We start from the raw sequence: 13,164 nt of genomic DNA, 5'->3' as shown, positions 1-13,164 counted from the left end.
TGTATTGGTACAAAGTTGACAATATTTTGAAAATTTGAACCCATTCAATGTATATTAAACTGAACAAGACTGACTTCGAAAGATTGTACGCACACAGGAGTATTGTTTTCAAAACTTTCATATTGAAATGAGTGCATTCCATGGGGAGAAGCGCCATTTAGTCTGCATAAAATCTGCATATCTGCCTGCATTCCCCGTTCTAACCGACTCTTCATATGCATAAAACGATGTTGATTTTCTTCCCGCCAAACTGTATGAAAAGTGTAAATGGTATTTTTTGAGGCAAAATGTTCCAAACTTTTCCTGCAAATAACCAATCCAATATTGCGTTGTACGAGAGAGTGTTCCCGCTTTTGTGTTTGGTTTGTTTGAATTCAAGGGGGTAAAACATGCTATCAGCGATCAGTTAAGAAGAGTACAATGAACGGAGGAAGCTTTCCAGAAACTTTCATAAACAGAACTTTGCAGGTATGCTGGAAAAGTTTATGGAGTACATATTGGAACGGGTGAATAAATGAGTTTAATAATAATTTGAACTGAAACTCAAGTGGGAAGAACAGAGAACAAAGAAGCATCAAGATGGTCGCAGCTTTTTTTATAAGACTGTATTTTAAGAATAAAAACCAATACAAAATACTTACGTTTAATATTTTTCTCAACCAAAATAAATAAAAATAGTCAATAAATAAGAGCGATAGAAAATCCGAAAATATTATTTGACAATTTCCTTCCAGCTCACTTCGTACACGCCAAAATTTTTTTTCAGTTCGTGCTTTTTTACGAGTTCTTTCATTATTATGAGCTCTAAATTGACCCAAATGAAGCTTCGCTATCTCATTGAGAAAAAAAATCGAAAAATTGAAAACTTTCCCTCTGCTCGAATGCATTCCAAAAATTCTCGTCACACTTTTATGGTTCCAGTTTTCCACTATCCACCTATTCCCATCTCTCGATTCGGTTCAGCCATTTATTGATACATTAGCAAAAGTATTGCTTTTAGGGATAGTTAGCTAGTTTGCAGTTATGGAAGCGCTCCAATCGGATTCCGAAATCCAATTCGGGGTCGTCGACGACGAGCAAAGGATCGGATCGGATAATCGAGAGCGTTTTTATCGCCTGGTGCCAAATGGGAAAAGGACTATTTCATTTCAACTCTAGTGCATCTAATTAAAAAGTTTTCCAATGAAGTGATTCATTTTTCCCTTTCGGCTCTTTGTTGGATGCGAAAAGGGTGATGAGAGAGGAAAATGGGTGTCAATTTTGGTGGAGCAACGGTTGAGTATCGATGCCCGAAATCGATTTGTCGATTTGTGGTGGGTGGGCTTAATTAAATTCAATTGGCCGGAAAGTGAATAAGTGTCCTCCGCATTAGAGGGGATTCATATTGGATCCAGTAAATTATTAGAAAGTTGTGCGAGTCGCGGCGAGATCCGTTTTGACAATTAGCAGAGATCATTTAATTACTTAACACATTTGGGCGGAATATTCCCAACATCAGAGATGGGTAATGAAAATAACTCATTGATTGAGGCCAATCCGTCCAACAAATGCTAGCCTGTTAAACTTTATAGGACGTACTGCCTATTTTTAACAAAAAGGCATTCAAAACATATTTGTTTCAATATATGATTGATAAGATTTTATGTTGGGTCAACATGAGCAACTCGGTGCGGTATCTCTTTTACAATAAATTGAATTAGAAGATTCCCTTTTTTTTCTTTATCGTTTTCAAAAATCTTAAAGAATTTCCTTTTGCCCATATAAAACAGAAGTTAAGTTCCCAGTAAAACGTTATAAAATCAAAAACAAAAAAATAAGATTTATCATTGACTCCAAAGCACTAATTGGGCTATATCTCTGTGGCAATACACTTCTGTGACTTCTGAGCTGGGCCAAAACTAAATTGAAAAACTTTAAGAAAAAAATGTAAAGATTTTTTTCTGAGAAAACAGCAATCTTTATTGCTGATAATTTTGGTGGAAAACCAATGGGACAAAAACCAGCCAAATTTTGCTAGTTTCCAGCACAAAAAATTTGGTTGTGTATAATAAGAAATTTTCATGAACAAAAAATCAAGATTAACAATTGTATCCACAATTTAACAACAGTTTTTCATAAAAAAATGACTTGTTGATTGTAACTTAGTACAAAAAATTTAGTCTCCAAAAAGTAAAACAGATCTCAAAAATAAGACTAAGCTTACCACATTGCCTGGATTTTGCGCAGATTTTTTCACTTTATTTGCAAGATCAAACATAAATTTAAATGGAGTCCGTAAATAGAATAATGATTCTTGGGTTCTTAAAATTTGTTTAATCAAATTTTGTTAGAATAAACACGAATGTTTTTGGAAGCTTAAATGCGATCCTAAATCGGCTAATGTGTTTCGATAAAAAAAAATCAATTTTTCAAGTGTTTTTCTGCATGATTTTAATTGAATAATTCCAAAATTGGTCTGGGTATTGGCCAGATTTTGAGAAAAAACTTTGAAACAATATGTCCGGATTATGCACGGTTTCAAGATAGAATAGCCCCGATTTGCCCGGCCCTGATAGTTGCGAAAAAAATCTAGTAGGTACCCAGTTTGTTGTTCTTGATTTTCAGTTTGGATGATCATTGGGAGAGAATCTTGATTCGAATCTTGGTTTTGCATTCCAAACTAAAATAAGATGGATTTTCCATATTCGAAACTCATCATTTCGGAATAAGAAAAGATAATATTAAAAAGCCAAAACATTATCATGTTTTGGGCCTGAAATTTGAAACCACAATTTATATACAGAATTGAAACATCAAAAAGTTCAATGAGTCCAAAAAAGAAAAATCTGAAACGAATTTCATCATTTGAAATTTTCGCTCTAATTTACAAGTCCAATTACGAATAAATAATTGATATGGGTTTCAACGCATAAATTCAGAATCAAGTCAGAGATTTTTGGTTAAGGGTTTAAATCAGTGGTTTTCAAAGTGGTCCCTACCGCCCCCTTGGGGGCGTTGAGAGCTTCCAGGGGGGCGGTAAGCTCAATGTTGAAATTTGGGGGCGTTGGAAGGGCACAGGGGGGCGGTGAGGTCGTAACTAACAACGTAGATTTGAGATTTGTAATAACAACGAGTATGCTTGATGCCAAAAATGAAATTACGCATTAGCAAATTTTGGTTCCAGTATCTCAATGATTATTTTAAGATGTAAATGTAGGAACTAAAAAAATTTTTAGATCTTGTTTGGTAAGATTATTTTGGTTTATACTTAATCAAGAAGAATTTTAGATGGCAATGCTTAGTTTTTTTTTAAATGTAGGTGTGGTCTAAAAAAACGCCAAACAGAAAATACCTTAAAAAAAACTGTATAAAAAGACGTCGTCTGTGATTTAGTCGTGGATTTTTTTTTAAATATGTAAGAATTATTTTAGATAAGAGAATTTTTATTTAAAGGTCTTATTTGTTCCATTCTATTTCAGTCGTTTCAAATTTCAATGGATAAACTTTTAATCTTTTAGGTTATCACTAACATCGCCTGGATGCAGCTATTGGAAACTAATTTTAACTTTAAGACCCGTGCCCGTGAATGCTGCATAACTTTGAACAGAAGTCAAATTCAAATATCAAGAAGAAATACGATTCTTGAGTTATTTTACCGGCTTTACAGTATTTAATTGAAATGCAATGCAGTAATACAATTTAGTCTTCCACACTAATACAAATTAATGGTGAATAGAAAATTTTGTTAACAAACAAAATAAAAACAAATGGTGTTGTTAAAATTTTTATTTATGTTCCCAAAAAGAAATTTTTTGAGCAAATTGAATGGAAATAATCATGAAAAGTTTTTGGAATGCGATTAAAACTCATTCAAATTTATATGAAGCCCTCAGAGCCAAAAGGGTAGGGGGTATTATTAGTTTAAAAATGGTCAAACGTTTCTAATATAACTGCTGATAAATTATGACGGAAATTTGTTTTTTTTAAGTTTTTTTTTTAATTTTTGTTAAGAAATCTCTGGGTTTTGACAAAACTTGCCTGGATATTATCCGGATTATTGGTCGACAATTTTGAAATCGAATGCCTGGATTTTGCCAGATTTTTAGATAAAATATCCCGGATTTGTCCGGCTCGGGTACGTGCTGGAAAAATTCTGGAAACCTTAGTATAAGTGCATAAAATCGAACAAAATAGTATGTAAATTCTGAAAAATCATAAAATATAGTTCGAAATATTAGAAACGTTCGACCATTTTTAAACTAATAATACCCCCTACCCTTTTGGCTCTGAGGGCTTCATATAAATTTGAATGAGTTCTAAATTAAGCCTTACAACAGCATTCAGCTAGAGCTATCGATTTTTCAACGATCCAGATTTTCATTTTTTGAAACATTTTCTGAAAATTTGCCCTGGAAGGGCGTTGAGCTTGAAAATTTTGCAAAAGGGGGCGGTGAGTGAAAAAAGTTTGAAAACCACTGGTTTAAATCGTATTTCGCTTTTTGATTTCGAATTCATTGGAATTCTTATCTAAATTTAGGTTCAAAATGCATAGAAGTCAGACTCGGAATTGAAATTCAAAAATCGCATTCAGATTCAGCTCGAATTTAAATTTATAATTATAATTTTATAATTTCTTTAAGGATTCAAATTGATCGAGAAAGCTGATTCATAATTTTGATTAATAATCCCAAATTGAATTATTGAAAACAATCAGAGGCTGTTAAGAAACACAAACCTAGTGGAAATCACATATGTATACAGTATAAGCCCTGGATTCAATTCAAAGATTTTTTTTGAAACCTAGATTCTGATTTTAAAAACTTTATTCACAGGGTCTTAATAATGCAATAAAAAATTATCATTAGAAGTTTTTGTTGATAAAAAACCTTGAAAACTCATCAGGTGAAATTCAGCTGGAACTTTTTTTAAACATTTAACATTTTTTATATTTCAGATTCTTTAAAAAAAATATCAAACTAGAATTTTAAATTATTTCTGAATATTTAATACTTTTTCACCAACGGTTAAAATGGTCGTGATTGAAATCAAAAAATATTAGCTTGCTTATTTCAGTACAGGCTCCGTTCGTTTTTTGCAATATTTGATTTTGGCAACATCCAGAAAAAACAGTTTTTCGGAACGACATTACCATATAGTTTTCGCTATAACCGGTCCAATATAATTTAGACAAACACCATAAAAACGTTTTTACGATCTTAAATGTTGATTAAATATATCAACAATAAAGAAAATTTAAAAATATTATAAAGTACTCAAAAATAATGAAAAACATAAAAGTAAAAAAAAAACTCTAAAAAACAATAGGAATGATATAAAATATTACAAATGCAACGAACAAAGTAAACCAAAAGCGTCATCGATCAAGTTAGTGCGATTATTAGCATATACACATTCAATTGCAAATAACTCATCACAGTCAACTCGTATCGCGTCACAATCTTCTGCAAACTTGTTTGTCATTGTTTGAACTACAAGTCCTGAAATTCTGAGCTTTTATGCATACTGAAAACATATTTTAGAACACAAAGAGTGAAAGTATGTCGATTTTTCATACGTACATTTTGCCAAAAATCTCCATACAAATTTAAAGTCCCTTGCGCCAGCTCGTGTTTCTGTAAAATGACCTGAAACTTTCAAAAAGTCATTTTTTCAGCTAGATGCACCAATCTAGGGGCTGCCGCGTTGAAAAAAATGTTGTAAAAATCATCCACACAAATTTGGGCCAGTCTAATGTCTATCAGTCAGTAGAAAGCTCACTCGTAAATCCGAGCAAACTTTTGCTAATTGTGAATTGGATTCGAAAAACAAAAACACGACTTGAAACCGCTAAGACTATACGGTTATTCAGAGGAAAACGAGATGTTATGGGATGCATTCAAATATCTTGGGGATTAGCAATTGATAATAACAAAAATATGATACATGTGGTGAAAATCTGACAAATAAGACAAATTTATAACAAAAATATGACAAATGAGTAAAAAATAATAAAATATTGACAATAAAATGACAAAAATCTGACTAAACTATGTTATAAATATGACAAAAGTGATAAAAAAAATACAAAATTATGACAAAAATATGATTAGTGAAAATATGACATTACATTTGTCATATTTTGGTCATAATTTTGTCAGATTTGACATATTTTTAAAAAAAAATTCGTATTTTTTCATATTTGTCATATTTTTGACGTTTTTGTGACGAATTAAGTTTTTCATTTTATTGTAAATTTTTTTCTCATATTTGTCAGATTTGGTAATTTTTTTTGACATACTTTCACCCACATTTGTCATAATTTTGTCATGTTTTGTTATTTTGTTGCCAAATTTTTGTCATGTTTGTGTAACAATTTTGTCATATTTTGTCGTAATGGAAGAGTAGACGGGTGCTTAACCGTCAGCACGTGTTTTTTTTTTCGTGTGATAGTTATTTTTATTTTTTTTTTATTTTCATAGTATTCCGTCTCACGACATAACTTGACGAACATAATTCCTAAAATTCACTCGGTTCATAGCAACCGTTCTCCAATTTCTCGGGCACCCCACGTTCGCCAGATCACGCTCCACTTGGTCTAACCACCTCGCTCGTTGCGCCCCCGCTCGTCTTGTTCCTACCGGATTCGTAGCGAACACCTGTTTTGCAGGACAGTCGTCCGGCATTCTCGCAACATGTCCTGGCCAGCGTATCCGGCCAGCTTTCACCACCTTCTGGATACTGGGTTCGCCGTAGAGTCGCGCGAGCTCATGGTTCATCCTTCGCCTCCACACTCCGTTCTCCTGTACCGCCAAAGATGGTTCTTAACACTCGTCGCTCGAATACTCCGAGTGTACGCAGGTCCTCCTCGAGCAATATCCATGTCTCGTGCCCGTAGAGAACAACCGGTCTAATGAGCGTCATATACAGGTTACACTTCGTGCGAGGGCTAAGTCTTCTCGACCGCAGTTGCTTGTGGAGTCCATAGTAGGCACGACTTCCGCTGATAATTCGCCTCCGGATCTCACGGCTGGTGTCATTGTCTGCGGTCACCAGTGAGCCGAGATAGACAATGTCTTCGACTATCTCCAGCTCGTCGCCGTCGATCGTGACCTTGTTATTACTGGACAAGCGGGTTCGGTCGGTCTCGGATCCGCAGGCCAGCATATACTTCGTCTTGGACGTTTTAATCATCAACCCAATCCTTCCTGCTTCGCGTTTCAGTTTGCGGTAGATCTCCTCCACCGCCGCAGTTGATCTGTCGACCATATCAATGTCATCGGCAAAGCAGATAAGTTGACTGGATCTGTTGAAAATCGTGCCCCGCATTTCGCCCACCGCTCATCGAATAACACCTTCTAGCGCCACGTTGAACATCATGCAGGGTAGACCATCACCTTGTCGAAGCCCCCTGCGCGATTCGAATGAACTCGACAATTCACCCGAAATCCGCACACAGCACTGCGTTCCATCCATCGTCGCCTTGATCAGTCTGATCAGCTTCCCGGAAAAGCCGTTCTCGTCCATGATTTTACATAGCTCGTTACGGTCGATCGTGTCGTATGCGGCTTTGAAGTCGATGAATAGATGGTGCGTAGGGACTTGGTGTTCCCGGCATTTTTGGAGGATTTGCCGTAATGTGAATATATGGTCCGTCGTAGACCGTCCCTCCATGAAGCCGGCCTGATGACTTCCCACGAATCTGTTTGCTGGCGGCGTTAGGCGGCGGAGTAGGATTCGGGACAACACTTTATAGGCGGCATTGAGGACAGTGAACGCTCGGTAGTTCTCACAGTCCAATTTGTCGCCCTTCTTGTAGATGGGGCATATTACCCCCTCCTTCCACTCCTCCGGTAGTTGTTCTATGTCCCAGATCCGGATTATCAACCGGTGTAGGCAATCGGCCAACCTGTCCGGGCCCATTTTGATGAGTTCAGCTGCGATGTCATCCTTCCCAGCCGACTTGTTTCTATTCAGCTGGCGAATGGCTTCCTTAACTTCACTCATCGTTGGGAGTGGCTCCTCTTCGTCGTTGGCTACGCCGGCGATGTACCTTCCCCCACCGTCTTGATCTCCTGCATGTGCGCCGTTCAGGTGTTCATCGAAGTGCTGCTTCCACCTTTTGATCACCTCACGATTGTCTGTCAGGATACCCCCGTCCTTATCCCGGCACATTTCGGCTTGCGGCACGAAGCCTTTGCGGGATGCGTTGAGTTTCTGATAGAACTTTCGTGTTTCTTGGGAACGATGCAGGTGCTCCAGCTCCTCGAGCTCCTCCTCCTCCAGGCGGCGCTTTTTCTCCTGGAAAAGTCGGACTCGCTGCCTCTTCCGCTGTCGGTGATTTTCCACATTTCGACGGGTGCCTCTCTGCACTACTGCCGCCCGCGCGGCATTCTCTTCGTCCATCACCCTCCTACACTCCTCGTCGAACCAGTATTTCCATCGAGATCGCTCCACATAACCGATGACGTTCTCCGCAGCACCGTTGATGGCTGTTTTGATGGTATCCCAACAGTCCTCGAAAGGGGCTTCGTCAAGCTCGTCCTCTGCCGGCAGCGCTGCTTCGACTGATTGCGCGTAGTCTGCCGCGACCTCAAGTTACTTCAGTCGCGCGATATTTAACCGAGGCGGGCGCCGGTTTCGCGTGTTGTTCACTACGAAAAGTTTTGGGCGCATCTTCACCATCACCAGATAATGGTCCGACTCGATGTTGGCGCCCCGACAGGATCTGACGTCGATGATGTCCGAGAAGTGCCGGCTGTCAATCAAAACGTGGTCAATCTGTGATTGCGTTTGGTACGGTGATCTCCAGGTGTACTTGTGTGGGAGGCGGTGCTGAAAAAAGGTACTACGTACGGCCATTCGTTTGGAGGCGGCGAAATTAATAAGTCTGAGGCCGTTTTCGTTGGTCAGCTGGTGCGCACTGAACCTTCCAATTGTCGGTTTGAATTCCTCCTCCTTGCCGACCTGAGCATTGAAATCCCCGATGACGATCTTGATATCATGTTTTGGGCAACGATCGTATTCACGCTCCAGCTGCGCGTAGAATTCGTCTTTGTCGTCACCGGTACTTCCGAGGTGAGGGCTGTGCACGTTGATGATGCTGATGTTGAAGAACCGGTCTGTTTTGGGTCCCGAACACCACCAGGACGCTGTTGCACTCCGCACGCCGCCCCTGACATGGAGAACAGACGCGTACAAAGCCCCCTGACTCAGTCTGCATGCGACCAAAGCATCCACCGGGGTTGGATACCCGATCTCTGCTAAGGTTGCTCGCACCCCAGCTAGCACCACGGGGAGGTAGAGAATCGGAGTTGCAGACAAAAGGTGATATGACCACTACCCGAAGGTTGGGTGTATGGGGTCTCGAGTTGCACATTGTCTACCGTTCACTAGCCGTGTGATAGTATTTCTTTCAAATTTATTGGCAGAAATATTATAGTTTCGAAAATTTCTGTAACAGATAATGTGGTTTCGCTAGGAATATGTGAAGAAAGTATTTGTGATTAGTTGGGGGCTTAGTTTGAAAACAGGAGCTGATCGAAGTACCGAGAGAACGAGCGAGGTTTTATTTGCTCTGTGTGGGTAATTGACTTGGGGAAATTGTTCAAAATAATAATTAATTTTTAAAAGTACATGCTAAATTATGTGGAAAACATGTTTGATAACGTTTTTGTTCTACTGAAGGAATGATGAAAAATATGGAGAATGTGAATTATTGGCTAGACGCTTTTAAATTATGGGAGAAAGTGCGAACATATTCATTCGTTTATGGGAACGTAAAGCAGTATCCAAATCAAGAACAAGCTCGAAATAATGAAGATTGAATTTTGAAGAATGTGTCGGATATTCGAATATTTTGTTTTGGGTCCTTAACGGAAAAACAAGGGATGATATTTTTCATCGGTCAATTTGTGGATTCCGATGCTGGATTTCGTGATAATTGCGATATTTTAAGTATTGGTGGGAAAAGTTCTGCTGAAGGAAAACGATCGGAACTAATAAAGGCTGGAGGGGTAGTGTCTTCCGTTTTTCGAATTGGAAGTTTAAAGTTCAAATATAGAAGAAGAATGTGAGAGGCAGGTTATATGCGCATATTAAGGAAAACACTCATTTTCTCCCATATTCCGATAGATAGGAGCTGAAAACTATATGCACATGAGCGTACATCTGTTTTCTATACGTAAGAGCAATTTTTCTGTTAAAATCTCTTACAGTTTTTGTGAAAATAATTTTATAATAAAAGAAGTCAAAATAGCCGATTCCCGAAACCGGCGGGCTAAATGCGCATATTTATGTTTTAAGCTATATTTCATTTACACTCGCAATATTTTGAAATTATTTAATTGAAAATGGTAGAAACGGATGTTAGGCATACGTCAAGGCTGAAATTTTGGTGAAATTTTTTACATCACTAGTTCTTTGGCATGAAACATAGTTAAGTATGCAATATGGCCATATTTGTTGGTAATATTTTGTTCATATCGTATTTTTATCGGATCAGTATGAAGATCTTCTTTTTTCGCTGTAAAATCGTGATTTGAGCGTAGATTTAATGTTTAAATGATAGGAAGTAAAAAATTTATAAGAATAATCTATTTTTCTTGATATAGGCATTTAACCTGCCTTGATATGGGCATTCAGAACCTGTCTCGTATTCCAATATCTTATCATCTACAACTTTGCCAAAAGCTTCAATTTGTTGAATTTCCGATTTCCAGATGAATAAGAAAGAAAAACCATTAAAATTTTTGTTCACAGAATCTGTACGCACGATAATTAAAATTCAATATATTATATCAAAACTGACAAAAATCTTGTTTGAATTTTTAAATTTTTTCGACTTTATATAACAATTTAATTTTTTCATGCCATGTGTTAAAAGCGTACTACCCTCAAACTGCACTGATTAGATATGATGAATCTCTAGCCATATCGTCAATCGGCTGTATGCGCATATTACCTAACATGCGCATTTAGGAACACTTCCCCCTACATTTTCACTTGAATAAAATTACAATGGTGAATGACTTGGAACGAGTTGTGTTTCCCTTTTTCTGCACCGGTAACCAAAACGTCGTCTTTGTCACGGCTTACTTAGACCTAGAAGATTACTAAAGATGCTGAGCAAAGATAAGTATCCTTGATGATTTCTGTTGATGGTATTGTGAGTTCTATAAAATGTCAATGATTATATTATTAAATGTATAATAGCTTAACTCTATTACTGGGGATAAGTGGGGGTAGGACAAGATATCAAACGAACTGAAAACTGATTTACAATGGATTGTGGGTTCAAGTCAGCCGGAGTATGTCGGCAAGTTTTTAATTATGAGGAAGTTAGGGGAACATGCCCTATTATGCGCCACCTAAGCGAATCGCTGATTTTCTATGTATTCCACGTACAAATTGTGTTAAAAATGGGTGTAATCGTTGAAGAAAAGTGTTTTCTACAAATGCCTATGATTTGTCCATAGGCCTAATCCTAGGGACTAATTCATAGGGACCTAATCAAAATTTCCTGTTCATAGGGACTAATCAAAATTTAAAAAATAATGAAACATATATTTTTTAGGCTGAATTAACGCTCAAAATATGGTTTAAGACTTTTTGTTCATTTTCAATGAAAATTGGGCTTTTTGGAAAATTAATGCTATTTTCAGCCTACTACGATTGGCGCATTATAACGAGCGCATGGGCCGTGATAGAACATACCCATAAAAAGCATACCTTAGCGAGTTCAGTATGATTTTTAGCATAAAATCATAGTTTAGATTCTCCTCTATCAATGTGTCAGAAAATATTGTCTTATTTGTTTTTCTCTGCTTGGTGACACCTTATTGAAAGTGTTTTAAAATTTAGATCGAAATGAAGAAAAATCTAAATAGTGAAATTATCACGACACAGGGGTATTTTAAGGTAAAATTCATACTTGCCATGACCAATCACAGCATTTAAAACAAATTGGTAAGATTTTGCAGGCTTAAAATGTTACAGATTCTTCAAAACAAGGGTGGCGCGTATTAGCCACATGGGGCGTTTTATGAACTTTTCCCCTACTTAGGTATCTTTTCAGAATTCTTTATTTGTTTCGAGCAGTTGGAAGGGAGTAAGATGAGTCAAACCTGTCCCAAGCCAGGGGTAACGGACCCCTTGGTTGTGCGGCAATTATTGTTGATGAATTAAGCATGAACAATGTTTGTTTGAATGTGCGATCGAGACTTCCGGTACCGACTCAGGTCGAAAGACCTATCAGCCACTGATGGGTTTTCATACATACATACATACTACATACATACATAATTGTATCTGGTAGTGTTTTTTCTTAGGCAGTCATTTCTTCTATATCTTTGTAGCCAGTCTTTAAAGACTATTTTAAATATTTTGTTATCAACTAAATTAAATCTTCTTTAGAAATTACTTAGTCTGTCAATCTTAGATTTTCCACCGAAAATAAACCTTATAAATTAACTAAATTCGTGATAATTCACATATGGGACTCTCATGCGGGTATATTTCAAATTGGACAGACAAGTTTTGAATTTTTTTTTTCGAAATTTCTAGAACAAACTATCTTTTTTTATTGTTTTATTTGAAGTCCTATAAAAAGGACGAACTGTCAGGTTAGATGAAAAATGACGAAAATGCATATGGGACTGTTATGCGAGTATGGGCAGTACAGTCTTGCGAGTAGATTTGTCCGAGCTTTGCCACCATTCAACTTAGTGTTTCCAAAATGACAAAAGTGGCCATTGCAGTTTATCTTATTTTATTTTATTTTATTTTATTTCAGTGTTTCCGAATACAGCTGTTATTTTAGTTTATATTTTTAAATTTGATTTATTTTCTAAACATCCTTTATCCCATCTGTACACTCATAGTTCCCCACTCTTCCGTATTATACTAACCAGGGAATCACCTGTGGAGCTTTTCATCGTACAGCTATCGCTCAACACCGTTCAACGATAAAAAAAATAAACAATCACCTTTTACAGCCTCCGGAATAAAATGTGACTAGAAAGGGATTACTTGAATCTATGATCAAATAAAATTCAAGATATTGGAAGTTTATACATATAAGTATGTATGAACAGTACCGTTCATAATTGTATAGAAATTGGAAGCACGCACACTGTCACTTCGACTTTGAACGACTTGAACTTTCCAAGCTCAAATTTTGTGATATAA

The sequence above is a fragment of the Uranotaenia lowii genome, chromosome 3 (assembly GCF_029784155.1).
Source record: "Uranotaenia lowii strain MFRU-FL chromosome 3, ASM2978415v1, whole genome shotgun sequence".
NCBI lineage: Eukaryota > Metazoa > Arthropoda > Insecta > Diptera > Culicidae > Uranotaenia > Uranotaenia lowii.
The sequence above is the reverse complement of the archived record's forward strand: the minus strand, read 5'-3'. Positions refer to the sequence as shown.